The sequence below is a fragment of the Sciurus vulgaris genome (assembly GCF_902686455.1).
Source record: "Sciurus vulgaris genome assembly, chromosome: 5".
Classification (NCBI taxonomy): domain Eukaryota; kingdom Metazoa; phylum Chordata; class Mammalia; order Rodentia; family Sciuridae; genus Sciurus; species Sciurus vulgaris.
Genome location: NC_136465.1, coordinates 149,590,834 through 149,609,560, shown reverse-complemented (window position 1 = coordinate 149,609,560; position 18,727 = coordinate 149,590,834). Strand labels below are relative to the sequence as shown.

Genomic DNA, 18,727 nt, shown 5'->3' with positions numbered 1-18,727 from the left:
AAAATCCAAATACCTAAAATTTTGAAAATCTTTTCCCACAAAGCTAACAAAAGTAATACAAAATTTTTTTAGTCAAGAACTACGTACTACTTTACACACATTATCTCACTCAGTACTTACTACAATTCTATGAGCATGATTCTCCCATTAATCCCAATTCACAGATAAGAAAAAAAGTTTACAGAGTTGAAAAATGTAACTGAATTCAAGTAGTTTGGTAATTGGCAAACCTGAATGAATGCACCATTTATCCACTCTAAATCCTGCTTTCTTTACCTCCCACCAACGAACTACTTACACCAAAGGTTAACAAGAGTTTCCCCATCATACAGAGCACATCAATGATCAGCAATATAATAAAAGGCAGGTAATCCGAGGAAGAACATCAATTTGCTGGATGATGCATAGATTTTAGCAGTGAGCATAACTTTATAGATCACTTTGTTCAATCTCATGGTACAGCGAGGCTGAGGTAGGGAACACCAAGAAGCAACCCAGGCCCTCCACTATGATCTGACATTTTCCCATGATATCACTGTTTAACAGTATTTCTTCCAAAACAATTGGGAGCTGGTTCCATCCTACTTCTGCTCCCTACCTTGATTTTGTAAGAATTCAATTATTTAGGCTATGTGACTTTCCTTTTATTGTTCTGAAACAAACTGTCATGTCAACAAGACCCATGATTTAGCAATCTGCTCTGCGGATAAGGAAATGAAATGTTCTATGAATAGGGTGATTTTCTTTAATGAAATGAGAAAACAAACAGTTGGTGAAGCGGTGTGCAGCATATTTATAGAGCCACTTCCACACTGCTGAGAGGATGAAACAACACTCAATCCATTTGTGGCTACATCATAGTTTAAGAACACGATTGAACCCATGATCAACAGTTATTCCCAAACACCTGGTTGGAACAGAGAGGGAGATTTTGTAGGAGCCTGCTCCAGGAAATCATGCAGGGCTCCACTGTGTTCAGCTCTGATCCCTGTTGACTCTACACACCCAGCAATCAGGTATTTGATTTGCCTCACTTGTGCTCTTTCTGCTTTCCAAACAGATACTATTTTTCTCTTATGTTTGGTTTCCTCCAACTCTTTGCCTGATGGATCAGTTTCTGCCCTACCTCATATCATGATATTTTCAATCGTTTATCCCAGACTTCAATGATTTGCATGCCCATCATGTAATTCTAAACTATTTCAGAACAGTCAATCTGTAGTGGCAAAAGATGAAATGACAGCAAATTTAAAGATCTTAGAATTCTCAATTTCCATTCAATATCACCATGAAATTAAAAGTGCTCTAAAACTTTAAGTTTCTTAATTTAAAAAAAAAAAAAGAGAGAGCACTTTGACTTGACTATGTGATTTCAGTACTTTGCTCTTTCAGTCCTGTGTTCAAGAAGAATATTTCATGTGAGTGTGTGTGTATGTATATTTGTGTCTGTGATTGGAAATCAGTTATTATTTTAAAGTCAGATACACACAAGTGCCTGTGTGTAATTTATGTATTTTTGTGTATTTTAATGTATTTTTGGTGTCTTGTCTATGTTCTTACTCTTTTGAAAGATAAGAAAAACTCAGGGATTAGTTATTTCCCAAAAAATTTAAAATTTTTTGACTTTTTCTGGTTTAGTGTGACTATTAAATTTCATTGAAATTAGAAAAAAAAAAAAAGGATCTTAATGGGATTTTCTTTGTGATTCTAGAACCTGGAAACCCCTCCTTCCACAAAATAGAATGAGTATTCCAAAGAGTTGAACAGAGAAGATTGGTTTTAAAGAACTGAGGAGAGCAGTTAAAAAATTTAAAAAGTGAATTGGGTGTTTCCAAAGTTACTTTCCTTGTAAAGGTTAAAGCAAAGGGGACACTTCCTCAATAGCTACAACTGGCCTGCTCAGGCTTTTGGCTGTTATCACTCTGTCTCCCATTCTTTGGCAGGTGAGCTGAACAATTTAGTTTTTATTTGGTGGTGTGGAACTGCAGCATGAGGGGGTAATTCCATTTTGGTTTGGTCCGTGTTTGGTCAGGAGCTCAGTCCAAACCAGTAGAGTCTTATAAATTTTATTTAAAGCAGGAGCTTCATTCATGCCTTCCTTTAACAAATATTTATTCTATGACAGGTCCATGCAGTTATGAATTATACATCCAGTTATGAAGCAGTCACTGTCCAAATTCTCAGAGCTGAAAGTGCTAAAGATAACTACATGCAAGATAATATGGAAGAAATTGATTCAGTTTGACTGCCACAAATGTTTGTTTCAAGGAAGTAACTCTATGCTGAGACTTGAAAAATTAGGAAGAACTTTAGTCCCTGGAAGGATTGGGAGGAAACGGAATTCTAACCTGGAGGGATAGTACATGTTCTCCTGATAGGGCAAGGGAGTGGTACCAAAATATCAAAAGATTAGGAACCTTCTTAATTTATAAAATAAAAAAAGATATGTCTTTCAGTTACTAAGTGAGCAATGGTAATGAATTTCAAGTCAGCACTGTGTCAGCTTTCTATTGCTGTAAAAAACACCATAAATAAATAAATTTATAATGAGAAAAGGGTTATTTTGACTCTCAGTTTGGGAGCATTCAGTCTGTGATTGATTGACCCCACTGCTTTGGACCCGTGGTGGTATATCAAGATGGGGGTACTTGGTAACACATTCACCTCATGGTGGGGAAACAGTAAAAGAGAGACAAAGGAAGAGACCAGATCCCCAAATTCCCTTTGAAAGCGCATGCCTAATGACCTAAACCTCCCACTAGGCCCCACCTCTTAAAATATCTACTACCTGCCTACAATACCACTCTGGGAAACAAATCCTTAAAAGATGGGCAGCACCATCATATACTTCTTCTAAAACCTTGGACTGATCTCAGTTTCTTTATCTGTAAATGGGGATATAATATCTAAAACCACATGAAGTAGGATGATGTTTAAATGATAAAAATTCATGTTGTATATTAAACATTATGCCGTGCACAAAGTATTTCAGCTGTTGTTAATTAATTTCCAGGCCTACATCAGGTTATCCTGGTGGAAAACTAGAGGTCTGTTTATAAAAGATCAGTGGTTATTTAATTTTATTCTTTATAAAGTTTAATATATCTAAATGTATAATTATTTGCATGTTCACATATACTTTATATACGTATGTATAGGTATATACATATATACGACAGTTCACAGGACACTCAGTTTAGGCAGGCATAGAGGAAGAAAAGAATAAGGCAAATTCACAGAGTTGAAAAGTTAAAATAGATAAGAAGTAAGCTGAATGAAAAAAATACCACTCGGGTTTTTAACTGTGAGCTGAAACTATATTTGTTCTTAAATGATATCTTAAATGGCTTCAAGAGTCTGGGAGCTGGATATCCTTGTGTGACCTCAAATAAACCTGCTTGTGGAGCCCTTCTGGTCTAAATGCATAGTGACTGAGTTGAACTGAAAAGGACAAGAGTTTCTGATCAGGCTGTATTCGGTTTTCCTTAAAGATGCCCCTTCCCCATTCAAATATAAGCAATGTTTTACTTAAAAAGACACTTCCTCAGTTAAGGACTGGTTTCCTACAACTGCAAAAGGAGCTTTGACATTTCTTTCTGGAATTCTGAAGAGAAATGTTAATTATTTACTAGAGTAAGAGGTAGCTTACTAGGCTAATCTGTTTAATGTTTACCAGAATATTTTTTTTTTTTTTTTAACCACTCTGCAATAGGTCCAATAGGGAATATCCACTGTTTCTGTTTAATCTGGTTTTTATCTTAACTACTTATGGGAACAAGTCTTGAAAAGGAAAAATAAGTAAATAAAGTTTATCATGTTAAAGTTGTTAGCTTTATGCAAACCAATATCTGCAGCGCCTTTCCTCTGGTTTATGGTCTCTGTCAGGTGATGCACTGTGTGGCCAGAACCATGAACTCTGCTTAACTATGAGCCCTTCTAGAAAAAGGCTTATTCCGCTGACTCCTGTGTGCTAATGCTGTGTCTGCTACTGAAGGAGTTTTGGATGGATAAAAGGATAGATGGACAGACAAATGAATCTTATTAGGGAGGTGCAATAGATAGATATAGATATATGTATATATAGACATATACATCTATAAAGAGACATGAATTATCACCAAGCAATATATAGCTAATTGAGAAAAATTAGTAGAATACATATTGTTTTTATTTCATAAAAAATACAAAAGCTACTAATAGTTTTTAGACACTGAAATAATAATAAATGAAAATAAGGGTATTGTTTTAATTAAAATAGCTGCTTGGATAGAATGATCCTTTAAGAGAACTTGAACTAATCCTATTTCTGTCAACAAATCTTCAGCAATTTTGTTATTTTTCTACCCAAACATTCAATTTAATAAACATGAACTGAAAATGTATTGTGCCACTGTTTCTTGCAGTTGGCTGAAATTATTGTAATTTACAGGTAACTCTATATATCTCATGCTTGCCAGAAGTTCTGCGTCATGTATGCAAAATTAATAAAACTTCTAAAAACATTATCTGATAAGGTCAAGACTTCCTAAATGTGGTTTCTAGAAAAGAAAAAAAAAAATGAGGATTACAAATTTTGAAGGTTAGGGATATAATTCTTTGGAAGCATCTTTGCCTAACATGAGTCAGGCCCTCTGAGTTCAATTCCCACCATTGCAAAATGAAAAAAAATTGAGGGTCATAAGTCTAAAAAATTATTCACTGATAATGAGCTGATCTTTTAAAAAAAAACTATTTTTATCTTTTTAGCAATAATTCATGCACATTAATTGCTCAATATCCATTATAATACTTAAAATACATAACTTCTGATTATTTCAAGACATACACAAAAATGTAATGCATGCTTATTGTAAAAGAAAATCAAATATTATTGAATATTGAAGAGAGGAAAAGTCCTCCATAATATAGAGAAAAGTTCTAATCCTAATAGATACATACTTATTTTTGCCAGGGTTTTTTTTGTTTTGTTTTGTTTCAATTTGCATAGAATATCTTTTTCTATACCTTAATTTTCAGTCTACATGTGCTATTACAAGTGAAATGATTCTCTTATAGCTAGCATATGTTTGAGTCTTGCTTTTAATCTTTTCAGCCACTCTATGCCTTTTCATTGGAGAATTTAATCCATTTACATTCAGTGTAATTATTAGTATGTAAGGATTTACAACTACCATTTTATAGACTGTTTTCTAGTTATTTTACAGGTCATCACTTTGTTTCTTTCCTCCACCAAAGTCCTATACTTATGGCAGGAGAGATCTGGGAGTCTGAAGAGCACAAGTCATGCTGTAGCTCTCAAACTGACTGCCTATCCAACTACCAACAAAGTTAGTAATAAAAATGTATTTTAAAAATGAGTCCATCATTCCATCCAATCTATAAATGCATATTTGAAATGGAATTTTCCAGTCTATTAGATAGTCATCTGATTGGATCCAGTAACGGTAACCTACATTAGATGAACAAACTAGTTAAAGTAACTCATGTGCTGATGTCCATGGTTTTAGGGACTATGATTTAGTTAATTACTTGAGTACACTGAGTAATTTAGCCCCTGTAGCTGCTTGTCTATCTGGGGAGGCAGCTTTGAGAAAATACCACTGCATAGATTGCAATCGCCCTTCCTCTTTCTTTGAATAAAAAATGTACCAGTTTTAACTCTAAGACCAATGACCTCAAACATAGACACTCCAGAACAATCTGGAACAATCTGACCTGATTTCAATTACTCTTATACAAGACTTACCAGCTCCCTTCTCTGATAAATCAGAGTGCTGACTAGTGGTCATGATGTTATTTCTCTACTGCTTTTATCTTGTTAGATGCCACATTGAAAAATGTATTTTACCACTTTTTGCCCAGTTAGAGGCCATAGCTTCTTGCCCCAAATCTCAGTTCTCTGCTTCTAATTATTCTTTTTAAAAATCCATTTTTATTTTGTATCATCTAAATCTTTTTTTCACCATATATTCATTTATTTAGTACTGACACAAGCATAGAACAGGTAAGAATGAGACAGAAGAGGTAGAGTAAGAGACTAAATAGAATGGAAAAAAAACCATATTGACCATGGTATTACCCTGATTAAAAACTAGCCTAGTCAATGTGCATAAATATATTTTAAAGGATTTTTTAAGTAGTAATTGCCAAAGGAGAGAAATAAAGAAAACATTTAGAAATTTCTAAAAAGCAGAAAGTGAAATGTCAACCACTTGGATAGCTCCTGCTATATCTCATGGGAATGGAAATATGCTCAGCATTGAAGGACACAAAGTAATTTATCATGGTGTGATAAGGAGAAAAAGATATCAAGGTAGATAGGAAAGTGGCATAGCAATTTTTCCTTTCATTACAAAATCAAAATGCTTCATAAACTATAACCAAACACATAAGCAGAAAAGTTAAAACTGTTAGTGCAGAGGGCAAATGTGTCTGTGTGGGCAAGGGGAGGTAGTGGGCAGGAGAACATCATTTAGAGCAGCTCAGATCATGTGTTCAAAATCTGTTAATTCTTTCAAATGAGAAAATAGTACAGCAGCAAAATTCCCCTGAGGTTTATCCCTGTCATGGTTCCGAACAGTGTGATTAAGTCTATGAACCTTTGAGCCATCAGGCATTGGACCTCCATGGCAGAGGCTTCTCACACAGATTGCTTTGAGTAGGGTGTCCCGATGCCTAAGGAGAGTACAGACAGGAAACTTACTCTCTCAATATGATATAAGTAACAGAAAGGTGGCTGTGCCCTAAATGATCTCTCCAAATCAAGGGTGATGAGGACTGAGACTCTAGAATTAATTACTATGTATTGAGAGTTGTACTCTTGGGTTCATTCATTCATTCTACAATTGTCTTGGACAGTTACCCAAGCTATACCAGAGACTGTGCTACATCAAGGATTCAAAACTGGGAAAAAAAAAAAAAAATCTAGCAATCACATGTTCTTCCCTCTGCCTGGATTCTTCCCGCTTATATTCCCTCCTTCCACATTTCATTGTTTCACAGCTGGTTCTTTAAAATCCTTCAGGGTTCAGTTTTAATTAACATAGTCCCCTTCTTCTGCAGAGATGGTCTCCTCTTCTATCCTCTCTCATAGAAGTCTGTTCTTTTTCTTTGGCATATTTCTTCCAACTTAGCATTACTTTCTTATTTGTATACTTACTCTTTTTCATTTTTCTCTCCCAAAATATTTCTGAACTTTTCCTGAAAGCAGAAAGCAAATCTGCTTTGTTTACCATTTTATACTCACTGTCTCACAGACAGCTGGCATATTGTGGATGCTCCAAAAGTTATGGTGGGCATGATAATGAACATGCTGTTTAGGACGGAAATGACCATGGAACTGAGGATTAGGTATGCAATGGCTATTGTCTCTTACTTGTTATAGGGTGACCATCTGTCCCAGTTTGTCCAAAACAGAAAGATTTCCTAAATTCACCACTGAAACTGGGATAGTTCTAGGTAATTGTATGGTTTTTCATCCTTACAAATTAAAGGCATTGTTTGCAAGACAACAGAGATTGCAATGTATGACTAGAGTAGCATGAATCATAACATATTCATTTCATATTTTTCAAGTTATAAGAGAAAATCTAACTACCTTGCAGTCCTTTGAGACAGAAAGGTAAGCGACTATAATCCCTGTGTTACATATGAGGAAACTGAGGCTCATAAAGTTTAACAGATTTCTCCAGTCATCTGCCTAATCCATATAGCAATGGTACTAGAAGTCATGCCTTTGAAAGAAGCCTGCTGCCATGCCTCACCAACACATCAATCACACTGCAGAACCAACTCATGTAGGAATTAAACCTGAGACCTTGGCCTAATTAACACATTTCTAGTAAATAAGCATTTTACATAAGTGGATAGTAATAGCTGAAATAAAACCTAATAATCTCTTAAAATTTCTATAGCAAGGGCAATATTTCTGTCAGTAATATCTTCTTTGGATTGGAATTTTGTTCATATCTTCAGACTGTTTTTAGCTGTATGTTTTTTATTTCCAATGTCATGTTGTTAATTGTTTTCTTGACAACATCTCATTATATTTGTGACCTTTGTCTATGTTTTTGATGCTCACTCTACCCTTTTGTGACCTCTGTGTACAGAGTCTCACTAATGGTAGGAATGTTTTCATTCATCCATTGTACAACTCTAACAGAGCCTCAAAAATCAATCAACTATAGGTAATTAGAAACTACTGAATTTAAAAAAAAACAAATCGTAGGACAAGGATCCGAAATCATGGTTTTTAACCCACTAGAGTATCACGAATGTAAGTAAAACTAATCATGTCTAAAAACCATGAACATTTTTAATAAAACTATTTCCCTTATGGCTCTTAGGAAAATCATCCCTCTTTAGTTGTCTTCTTGATAAGATGAATCTGGCAAGACTAAAGGTCACTAAAGATCAAAAACAAAGATCTATAAGCTAGCCAGAGATGAAATATTGGAACAAGTCAATGCTTTCTTGTCTATGTATTAGAGTTTCAGCCTGTGGTTCACTTGAAACAGCTTCTTTAAACATGAATCCTATTAAATGTTAAACCGAAGCATGTCATGGGTACAGGGAAGAACACCTGCCATAAATAAATTGGTTAGGGAAGATCCATACCATTTTTCTTCCAATTTAGATGGAAAAAAAAGGAAAGACTGAAAGATAAATTATTGATCTGGAATTCAGAAATCACATTATCATTGATTGCAAGTGTAAAATGAAATAATAAACTTGGATTATCACCTGGGAATAAAGAAAACAGTCTCTGGATGGTCATCCTGGCTCCAGCTCCTGCTGACAAGTGCAAGGAAGGTTTTCCAAGGAGACCTAGTGTCTCCTTACTCACTGGCTGTGTTTTATGCAGATCCCATGGGGTGAGCCACACATTTGGAAAGCAGATGGGCCAGGAAGAACAGTTAACTCCCCTCCTGGTCTCCCTGTGTTTCCAGGGCACCCCTCTCCTTCCATGGATGCTGCCTTCTTTTCTTTTCAAAGGAGTGAGTGTTCTTTGCTTCCAAAATGATCATTTTTCATACATGGATGAAAAGAAAACAGTAAGAATTCTTGTCATTAAGACTACTCTACGTCAAGGCCCAGAAGAAAGTAGTCAGAGAATCAAAGACCTTCTATTAGCAAATGTTTTTAATTTAGCTGTCTTCTCTTGACATAAATCTTGTAATTAACCAAAATCAAAAAGAAGTGGGATCTTGAGAGTAAAACAGTTGGAAAAGGTCTGGATATATTCAGATACAACAGGTTTACTCACACAGCATGTGAGAAGCAGGAGAAACGTTCAATAAGCTCTCAGTCATGACATCGTTTTTGTTCCCTTGTGAAGAATGAGGTAGCTTGTGCATGGAGAAAACTGAGTAAAGGTAACACACGCCCAAGCATATTTTGGATGAATGATTATAAACATGAAAGAAATGACAGTAAAGAGTTAAAATCCCCAAGTAAAACAGAAATAACAATATTAACATTAACCAAAGTCCTGCATATGGTACAAAGTCATTTTCCTTAGGTCATTTTTGATTGGTAAAAGCCACAGCTGAACTGTTTTATCGGTGAATAAAATTGTATTGAAATGCATTAAGACATCAAAGAAAAATAAGTGTGAGGACAATAGTAATATAAGATTTTAACAATCCATTAGCAGTCCATAAATAGCAAATAAAAGATGTAAATTAAAGAGAAAATTTGGGTTACTATTAATAAAACAGAATTTATTTTAAAAATTATAGTGGGTTAGCAATAAAAAATACACCTGCATCTCCAGTGGCAATGGAACAATCAAAATCACAGGTAAAATGCCTGGGGGCAAAAAATTATCGTATAAAATAAAAATTTTTCATGTATGCCTATATTTTTGAAATGAAATTACTTAGAGATTTAAACTAAAATATTTTGTCAATAAAAAACTACTTAGAGTTGGGTGTGGTGGTGCACACCTATAGTCCCAGTGGCTGGGGAGGCTGAGGCAAGGGATTGCAAGTTTGAGGTGAGCCTCAGCAACCTTCAAGACCATAACTACTTAGTGAGATTCTGTCTCAAAAAAAAAAAAGGACTGGGAATGCATCTCAATGGGCAAATGCCCCTGAGTTCAATCCCTAGTATGGAAAAAAAAAAAAAAAGAAAGAAAAGAAAAATATTCAATTCAAATGTCATATATTAAATCTAAGAAATATGATATAGTTTTCAAATACTTTAATTAGTAAATGTATAAATGGTATTCATAATAATTGATATTTTAAAATGTTTATTATTTCAAAATGAGAAAATTAATGAAAATAGGATTTAAGCCAAGAATTTTTAAAGAGGTGGGGCAAGATCCCCAGGAAAGCAAGCATAAGGGAATAACTAACATAAAATTATAATCAGCAGAAAAGAAGGGAAACTTTTTAAAATTACAGCTGGTCTTTTGAATGAAAGGCAGTAAAGTTGATGTACTTCTCAGAATTCTCATGAAAAACAACAGATTTAAAAATAAGAAAGGAATTATGCAAACACTAAAAAGGAAATGTAAAACTTTTAAGAGAACACTATCTACTTATGCTTGCAAATAAATTTAAAATTTAAATGAAATGGATGATTTTCTGGGGAAATAGAAATTATTAAAATTGGCTAAGGAGGAAATATAAAATCTACACAAATGACTCATATCAATAAAAACTAGAAGTTACCCACAAGGAAAATGTCAGAGGCAGTGTTAATATCATTAATCCTTTCACACTTTTATAAAGCATTTATTTCCGTATTACCCAATTTGTCCTGAAATATTGGAAAGAGGAGGCAATGTCACCTGCTGAGTATATACAAGAGCTATAACAGAAGTAATGATGTCCTTCTCAAGGTCCATTGCTATTTTTCACTGTAGAGCAACAGTCTGTTTCTATCCAGTGTAATAAAGCATTTGTTTCTCCAAAATATGCTCATTTTTCTTTTTTTTGAATCCATTTTACAGGGGAAAAATTAGTTTGCAGGCAGGCTAACTCTCATCTTTAATCTCTTTCCTTGCTCCACTCATTGGATTTCTTCTTTACTGCATCGTTAAGGATACTGGACGGCCAAGCTTCAGTCCCATTTCTCATTCATTTTACCTAGCCAACTGTTCTACTCAGCTGCTGCTGTTCCAAGTTGAGATGAGCAACTAAGAAGTTCCACCTTCCCACATCTTACAGGGGTTAATGAGTAAATCTCAAAACCCAGTGCATTGAACACTAAGACCTGCAGGTTCACATCTTTTTCCAGCTCTTTGATGAGCTTAGCTTCTACAATACCCCTGACACCACAATGCCTGGGATGAAGATGAAACTGATTTAAGATCTCCAGATAATTCTTAGATTATCTTAGATAATTTCCTGAACAACCTTAGCGTTTAGAAGAAGATAATCTTTTCGGATTTCAAGTCTCTAAATTTCATCCTCCAACCAAATCCACAATTTCAAAAGCCAGACTTTTCATTATCCCAAATTATGTCCTCATCACTTTTAAATCTTTAAAAAACATTGACTAAGGAGAAAATAATGTGATAATTAAATTGGGGGCTTCCACAAACAACTTGTTTTTAAGCAGTTTAATTTTAAAAATTTTTCTTTCCACCTTTACAGTATAAATTTATGATACCACATCACTGAGAGATTTTCAGACAAGAGTGTGCAGAAAATACAATTTTTTAACTTGAAAATTTTGGTGGCAAGTATTAAGGAATCATCCCTTAGTTTAATTCATTTTGTTCAGATTTTGAAATGGTTTATTTGGCATCTCAACTACTCTCCTTTCACAGTGAATACAATTCAGACAAGGTCTGTACAGTTAATCTATTCACCTCAAATTTTAATGACATTTAGGCTAGTCTGAAGAGTATGTATAATCAATTTTATTATATCACATAGATGGGCTCTTGATACATAATCTAGGAATCACGAAAAGCTCTGAGAAACTTAGAAGACATCCTAAATTCTTCCTTTTCTCAGTCCCTTCAACCTGCCACTTACCTAACACTTTCATTTCCGAACCTTCATATCCTCATTCTCTGACCTCTCTTCCATTCTGACAATCTGTGATTTAGTTTGATCCGTTTATGATATTCACCATAATAGGCTTCATAATTCATTCTTTTTCCTGTCTTCTACCTCCATAGAAATCCAGTACTTGCTAATCTTGCTCATCTGATCTGTTGAAGATCGTTTTACAGTTTCCTGTTGCCTTTAGAACAACAACAACAACAACAACAAAATCCAAGCAGTTTAGAATGCATCCCAGGCACTTCATGGCCTCAAGTCTTCTTATTCCTGTATTACCTCTCCCTAATATTTCCTTCTCATTATATTCTGGGGATTATACCTCTGACTCGTAGAAAATTTCAAATTTTCATCTCCAGACTTTGTTCACACTTGTCCTTTTTCCAAGAACATCCTTCCTCTCTTCCCCACTTCACTTAGGTAATTCTTGCTTACCTTCAAATTGCAGTTCAAGAGTCATTTCTTCTCAGACACCATGCTCTCCTGACCCCCATTCCATGTCTTGTCTAAATTAGGATACTACTCTCAATGGGCTCCCATAGGTCCCTATGGATTCCTCCTCTAAGAAGTGCCATACTGAAATCATTTATTCTTTGTCTTTAGGCAGTATATCATCACAGGATGATGAATGCATCTTTGTTATCTTCATAAATTCAGAAACTAGCTCAACTTTGAATGGTACAGTAGCTATTCAAAAGGTCTTCATTAACTGAGTCATATAATGAAAATGGAGTAACATGGTGGCTGTGTAATCAGTTGTGTGTGTGTGTGTGTGTGTGTGTGTGTGTATGTGGTGCTGGGGATTGAATTCAGGGACTTGTGCAATGCAAGGCAAGCACTCTACCAACTGAACCATATCCCCAGACCAGTGACTGTGTAATCATGAGCAAAATATTTAACTTTCAGTTTCTTCATCTATGAAATGAGTATAATGTTATGTCAGCTTCCTGAGATTTATAAAAACAATTAAACGAGATCATCCAACACAGTCTATAGTGTCGAGTACTTTGACTGGCTGTGTGACCTACAGTAATTTTAATAATCCTCCCAAGTTTCAAATTTCTTATCTACTGTTAATACATATCTACTTATCTATTTAAAGTTAGGGTTACCTCCAAATGAGCATATGAAATAATACACATAAATGATGTAATGGAACTTCACACATTTTAAATACCTAATAAAATGTAACTGTGATCATCATCATCATTAATTTTTAATTTGGGAAGAATATTTAAAAATACTCAGTGACACAGTTTACAATGAAGGTGATTCTGACTCCAAAAATCAGTATTACTTAGCTGGTTTCAAATATTTTCTATACATGCCAAAGGAATAAATTTCTTAAAACAGAAATTTAATACTTCTTGGGAATAATGACTTAAATATGAATTGATTATTATTAGTCATATATGGAATTAATTTGAACCTAATAGCCATACATTATTTTCAAGATTTATATCAGATTTTTTCCTAGAATTCAAAAGATTTTAAATGATAGGGCATAATTATAGCAATGTACATATATCTAGGCCAATATATTTTGACATTCTTCAGCTACTTTGGAACATTAAGCATCAAGGGAAGCAGAAATAGCACAGATAAAAAGGAAAAGAAATTAAGAATGACTTTAGAGAAAGCAAAGGAAACATGATTTTCATTTGACCTACATTTTTAAAGGGAAGTACTACAACATTGAAATAGTGAGAAAAATCTTGGCCTAAGATTTAAATTCTATCTTTGCTACAGATTGGGGAAATCATTAGCTTTCAAAAACCCGTAATTTGTTGTCTATATGTACATAAAGAACAGGAACATCTATTAGGAAAAAAAAATGAAAGATTTGGTTATTCAAAAAGAAAATGTGTCTCAAATTATTGCTCGATCAGTTTTGACAGAGTACATGTCCTTAACTGCCACAGGCAGTCTGAAGATTCATTATTTTTTATTTATTTAACATTATCAATAAAGTTCGTGCTGTAGCAAACATAGACATCTTGGTGCCTGCCCTGAGGGTAAAAAAAAATTTAAAGGGGAGGAGGAGAAAGCCTTAATACGTACATTATCTTTATCTTTTTACTTTTGCTTATATTTGGCAGCTTCTCAGTACAAATGGCATTTTCCATCAAGTATCAACTCAAATGCTGCAGATAGGTTAGCAATGTGGTTTTCAAAAGAAATTAAACACTATGCTGATAAAACTGCTTTCATTGTCCTCCATTTACCTAAGTGACTTAAAACCTTCTTTGAAGGAAGCCTGGAAACAAAATATAAACATTTTCTTTAAGTAAAGCACATTCTTCTCAGAGCCAGCACTGGTTATATTGGGATATCCAACTTATCAAAATACAGTTTTGAGGTGCTGAGATTATGGTGGAAGGAATATGCAGATACATTTATATTATATTATATTATATATTATAATATATTATAATTATATATTTATATTATATTTCAAATTTTATATTTTTGTGATAAGATGGAGAAAACAAAAAAAAGGCCAAAGTCTCTGTTTGAAGCTAAAGCGCATCTATCTTAGTGAATGAGCCTGAACTCTAACACATTTCAGAAGGGTGTGTAGGAGTGTGTGCATGTGTGTGTTTGTGTGTGCATAAGATAAAGGAGAAATACTAACAGCATTCTTTTTGAGCCAATTATTCGGATTTTCAGTTCTTCAAATTTAACCAACACTTAGAAATCCACACTCTGAACAATGGAACTATTTACAAAGCATAGTATTTTGAAAATGATTGGGCAAATGCTGACGGTATGAAGTAAGGAAAATCAAATAATTAAAAGAAGCAAAAATTAACTTCCAAAATTTATACATTGAGGATTACTTTTTCATTAGCAGAAACAAGACCCCAACTCTTATTACTTAATGAGAAAGGACTTATTGCTAAACCTGCAAATACTTCCTATTTGACATTAAAACTTTATTTCAGTAGATATGCACCAAATTTCCTTGGAGGTAGGACAGGGAGGAAAACCATGAAAAACTACAAGTAGAATCAATTCAAGCACAAAGCCAAATGCTGGGTTAGAGAAAGTTAAGAGCATCAAAGAAAATATCATGAACAAAATGACCAACGCCCAATCCCAAAATAGCTCTTTTCAATTACAATATTCTTTCTTCATAGTTGCATCTCACAATTGCATTGCTCAGCTGATTTTCACAAAAGCAATACCACTTTATAACTCCTCACAAGCTTCTTCATTATTTTATATGTTTAGACACATTATTTTCTTCCATTTTTGGAAACTATATAACTGTCTGTAAATTTTGATTCTACAATAAACAGGAACTTAGGCAGCAAATTATTTTGACCATCAGGTATTTCTCCTTCCTGGTATTTCATCAAATCTTTGGTTTGAAATCTTCTATCTTTTGTTGGCACTTCACCTGCTAGTCTTATAACACCCTAACTGGATTGTACACTCCTGTGTCTCCTTTTCCTTATGTCCTCCACTGACCCAAGGCAGAGCCTTGCATATACTTTAATTAGATTTGATTGATTTGAAACAGAATTAAGATAGAAATCCGTAGTAAGTAAAGGCTTAATTTTAAAGTTAAAATAAACCATCTAGGAAAAAAAATTTAATGTTCTAGGAATCGATAGAAATTGATATTCTATCCACTCATATATTCATTCAAAAATATAAGAATGACTTCCATGTGCCAGGAATTGTTCTAAGCTGTTGGGACACAGTGAACAAAACAGACAAAAAAACTACTTGCCCTTAATAATAATATATGTCATAATATAAATTATGTGAAAAACAACAGAGAGAGTAAAGAGAGGGCCAGGGACAGAAATATTGGGGAAATGGATTCTATTTTTGATAGGTGGTCTGAATGGGTCTCAGTCAGAATGTAACATTTGAGCAAGACCTGCAGAAGACAGGGATGAGCCAGTAGAGTATCTGGGAGAAGAATTTTCTGGCAGGGGGAACAATTACAAGGCCTTGAGGCAGAAACATGTGTGAGTTTGAAAAACGGAAATGCTGTCCCTGTGAGCTGCTCATTGTAAGTAAGAGGGTGTACTGTAGGAGATGAACTCAGAGGCCATGGTTTGGGGAGAGGTACAGATCATGAGAGTCTAACAGTCCTTTGTTAAGAAATCTATTGTGGGGTGTGATGTAAACTTAGAATTAAGAGAAGTACTATGTTCTGACTTATACTTTAACAGGATCATGCTTCTTTTCTGAAACTAGACTACGAAGTATAAGAGAAACCAAACAGGAGGAATATCAACCATGTAGGCAAGAAATGATGGTGGTTCAGACAAGAATGATAATAGTAAGGATCCAGAAAATGGTAAGATTCTAATTATATATTCAAATTAAGGTCCACAAGATTTGATAATGCAAAGTGTGAAAATCAGAAATCATGGGGACTAGAGGCATTAGAAATATTGACAAAAACTTGAAATATGATAAAAGGGTGACTATGTGTTCTTTCCTAGTAGATAACTGCCTCTCTGACCTTTACAAGGATGATTTAATTCCCTAGAGCAGGTACCAATGTTGATTGATTACCGTTGTGAAATGACTTTACTCCCATGGAGTTATATGTTCACTTGCAAATTTTTGTCCAGTAGAGATGCAATTATTTCAGTCCAGTAGAGGATATTACCTCAAGATCGCTTTTTACTGAACATAATCACCCACTTTTGTCTGTAATTTAGCAAATTTATTTTGCTTGCTTTCCTGACTGACTATATAACATGTTTCTTCTTTGTATCCACCATGTACCTTTTGGCTTCTTTGATTTTCTAAATCAAGTTTTTCCCTATGCTGGTTCCCCTGTATGCAAAATAGCAAGTTTTTAACACAAAAATAAGTTTTGACCCATGCCCCACTTAATATTTGTATGACAGTCATATACCTATGTTTTAAAAAATATTTTGACAAAGGTTTTGAAGAATGAAGCTACTCTTTACTGAAGTGGGGAAGACTGTGAGAACAAGAAGTATAGGGGGAAGGACAATAGCTCAGTTTTGGACAGGCTAAATTTAAGGTGCCTAGTGGATATTCAGCTGATAATATTGAATGGGAAGCTGGATGAAAGTGTTTGAATAAGGTAAAGGGGCCAGTTCCAAGATATGAAGTTGGGAACCATTAGCATTATAAGTGGTCTTAAGAATCATGAGACTAAATGAGATCACCGATGGGAGTCTAGCTCGAAAAAAAGAAGACTGAGTCCTGACATATGCCAATATTTAAATTTTAAGGAGACAGAAAGAATAAATGAGAAGGAAGCACCCCTATAATTGTCCTAGAAGCTAATTGAAGGCGTTTTAATTACCTTCAATTAAGTAGGAATCTACTCTCAAATACAGAGGAGTATTCTGGTAAAGTGAAGATAGAAGATTGATCACTGAACTTGGAAACACACTTGTCCTTGCTGTCCTTATCCAGAACATTTTTGATGGCTTTATAGGGTTAAAAGCCTAAATGAGAAAGAGTTCAAAAGAGAATGAGATAACAGCAATTTAGCAATTGGATAGAAATAACATACAGCAAATAGAAGAATTTTGCTATCCAGGAAATGAGACTGAGTTTGATGGGTAAGAAAGAAGTTTGATGGATATATTTTTTTTTTATCATGACAGAAATTACTATTGATTTGTATGATTGTAAACACCTTGATTGGAATAAGTGGATGGTGCTAGAGAAGGAAAAAATGGTTGGAGCAGAGTTCTTGAGTAGTGGAGAAGAAGGAGGGACTAATGCATGAATTAGAGATGATCAGGTCTCCTAGAAATAAAAAGAGTAAAGGTGGAGTATGTGGGCAGGTTCACAGTTAAACAAGCTGAAGTACAACAGGTTGACATGTGGCAAGCTCCACTGTGAGGATACAGACATGGGATGGAATCAAAGTTTCAATGGACAGTGGTTGAGGTTTTGCGAGATGATAATGATTGAACAAGAGAGTCTCAGAGGACTTGAGAATGTGTAAAGCCGTAAGTGTTATAATAGAAAGAATTAGGCTGGATATACTCCATAAAAATTGGGTCAGTGCATTGTAGGGTCCAGCGAAATTAAAGAAATGTTAGAGTCATAGAATTCTAGGAAGTAAGCTATAGAAGCCAGAGTTAGGATTGAAAGGTTAAATTCTGGTAATTCAGATTATAGATGGTTAATTATAAATCTGGATGATGTCTATAAAATTCAGTGGCTAACATAAGGAGATGCAGGGCCATGACCAAGGTAAAGAAGGAAGTCCAGACAACTCATGAGCATGCACATAGCCTTGACTGTCCAAGGAATAGCTACCCAGCTATTGAGTGTGTGGAGGAGTAAGGAAGCCTGGCTGCAGAGACTGTGCTCTTAAATAATACCTTATGATATCATGCAATTTTTTATCTTCTGCAGGTAGATATTCTGCACAGAATATCTATCTGCATTGCTTTTAACTGTTTTAATTTAGAGAAATAGGAAGGATTGCAGAATTACCCATTTTGAATACTAGAGTACATGGTCTTCCAAATAACCTTTTCCAAGATGCAAATCTTTTGTACTCCCGAAGATAACATTTCCTAAATAAACCATACTCACCTCTTTGTTCTTTTCAGTAAGAACATAAACAGAAAGTAAAGTGGGCAATATAGAAAGCCAGGCAACAATAAAACCAGTGAATGCCACACTACTAGAGATGTGCAGAGTGAACCAAGTAGATACAGAGGGAAGGGGAAAATTTTAAA

The 18,727-nt window shown here is 34.6% G+C and overlaps 1 long non-coding RNA gene across 1 annotated transcript in view; it reads left to right on the top strand.

Moving 5' to 3' along the window:
* The first annotated feature begins 461 nt into the window (after positions 1 to 461).
* Positions 462 to 18,727, top strand: part of LOC306660766 — a 76,098-nt gene continuing 57,832 nt past the window's right edge. Inside the window, exon 1 of the long non-coding RNA XR_013763740.1 lies at positions 462 to 1,016. This is a non-coding gene — a long non-coding RNA (uncharacterized lncRNA). The remainder of the gene's footprint in view (positions 1,017 to 18,727) is intronic.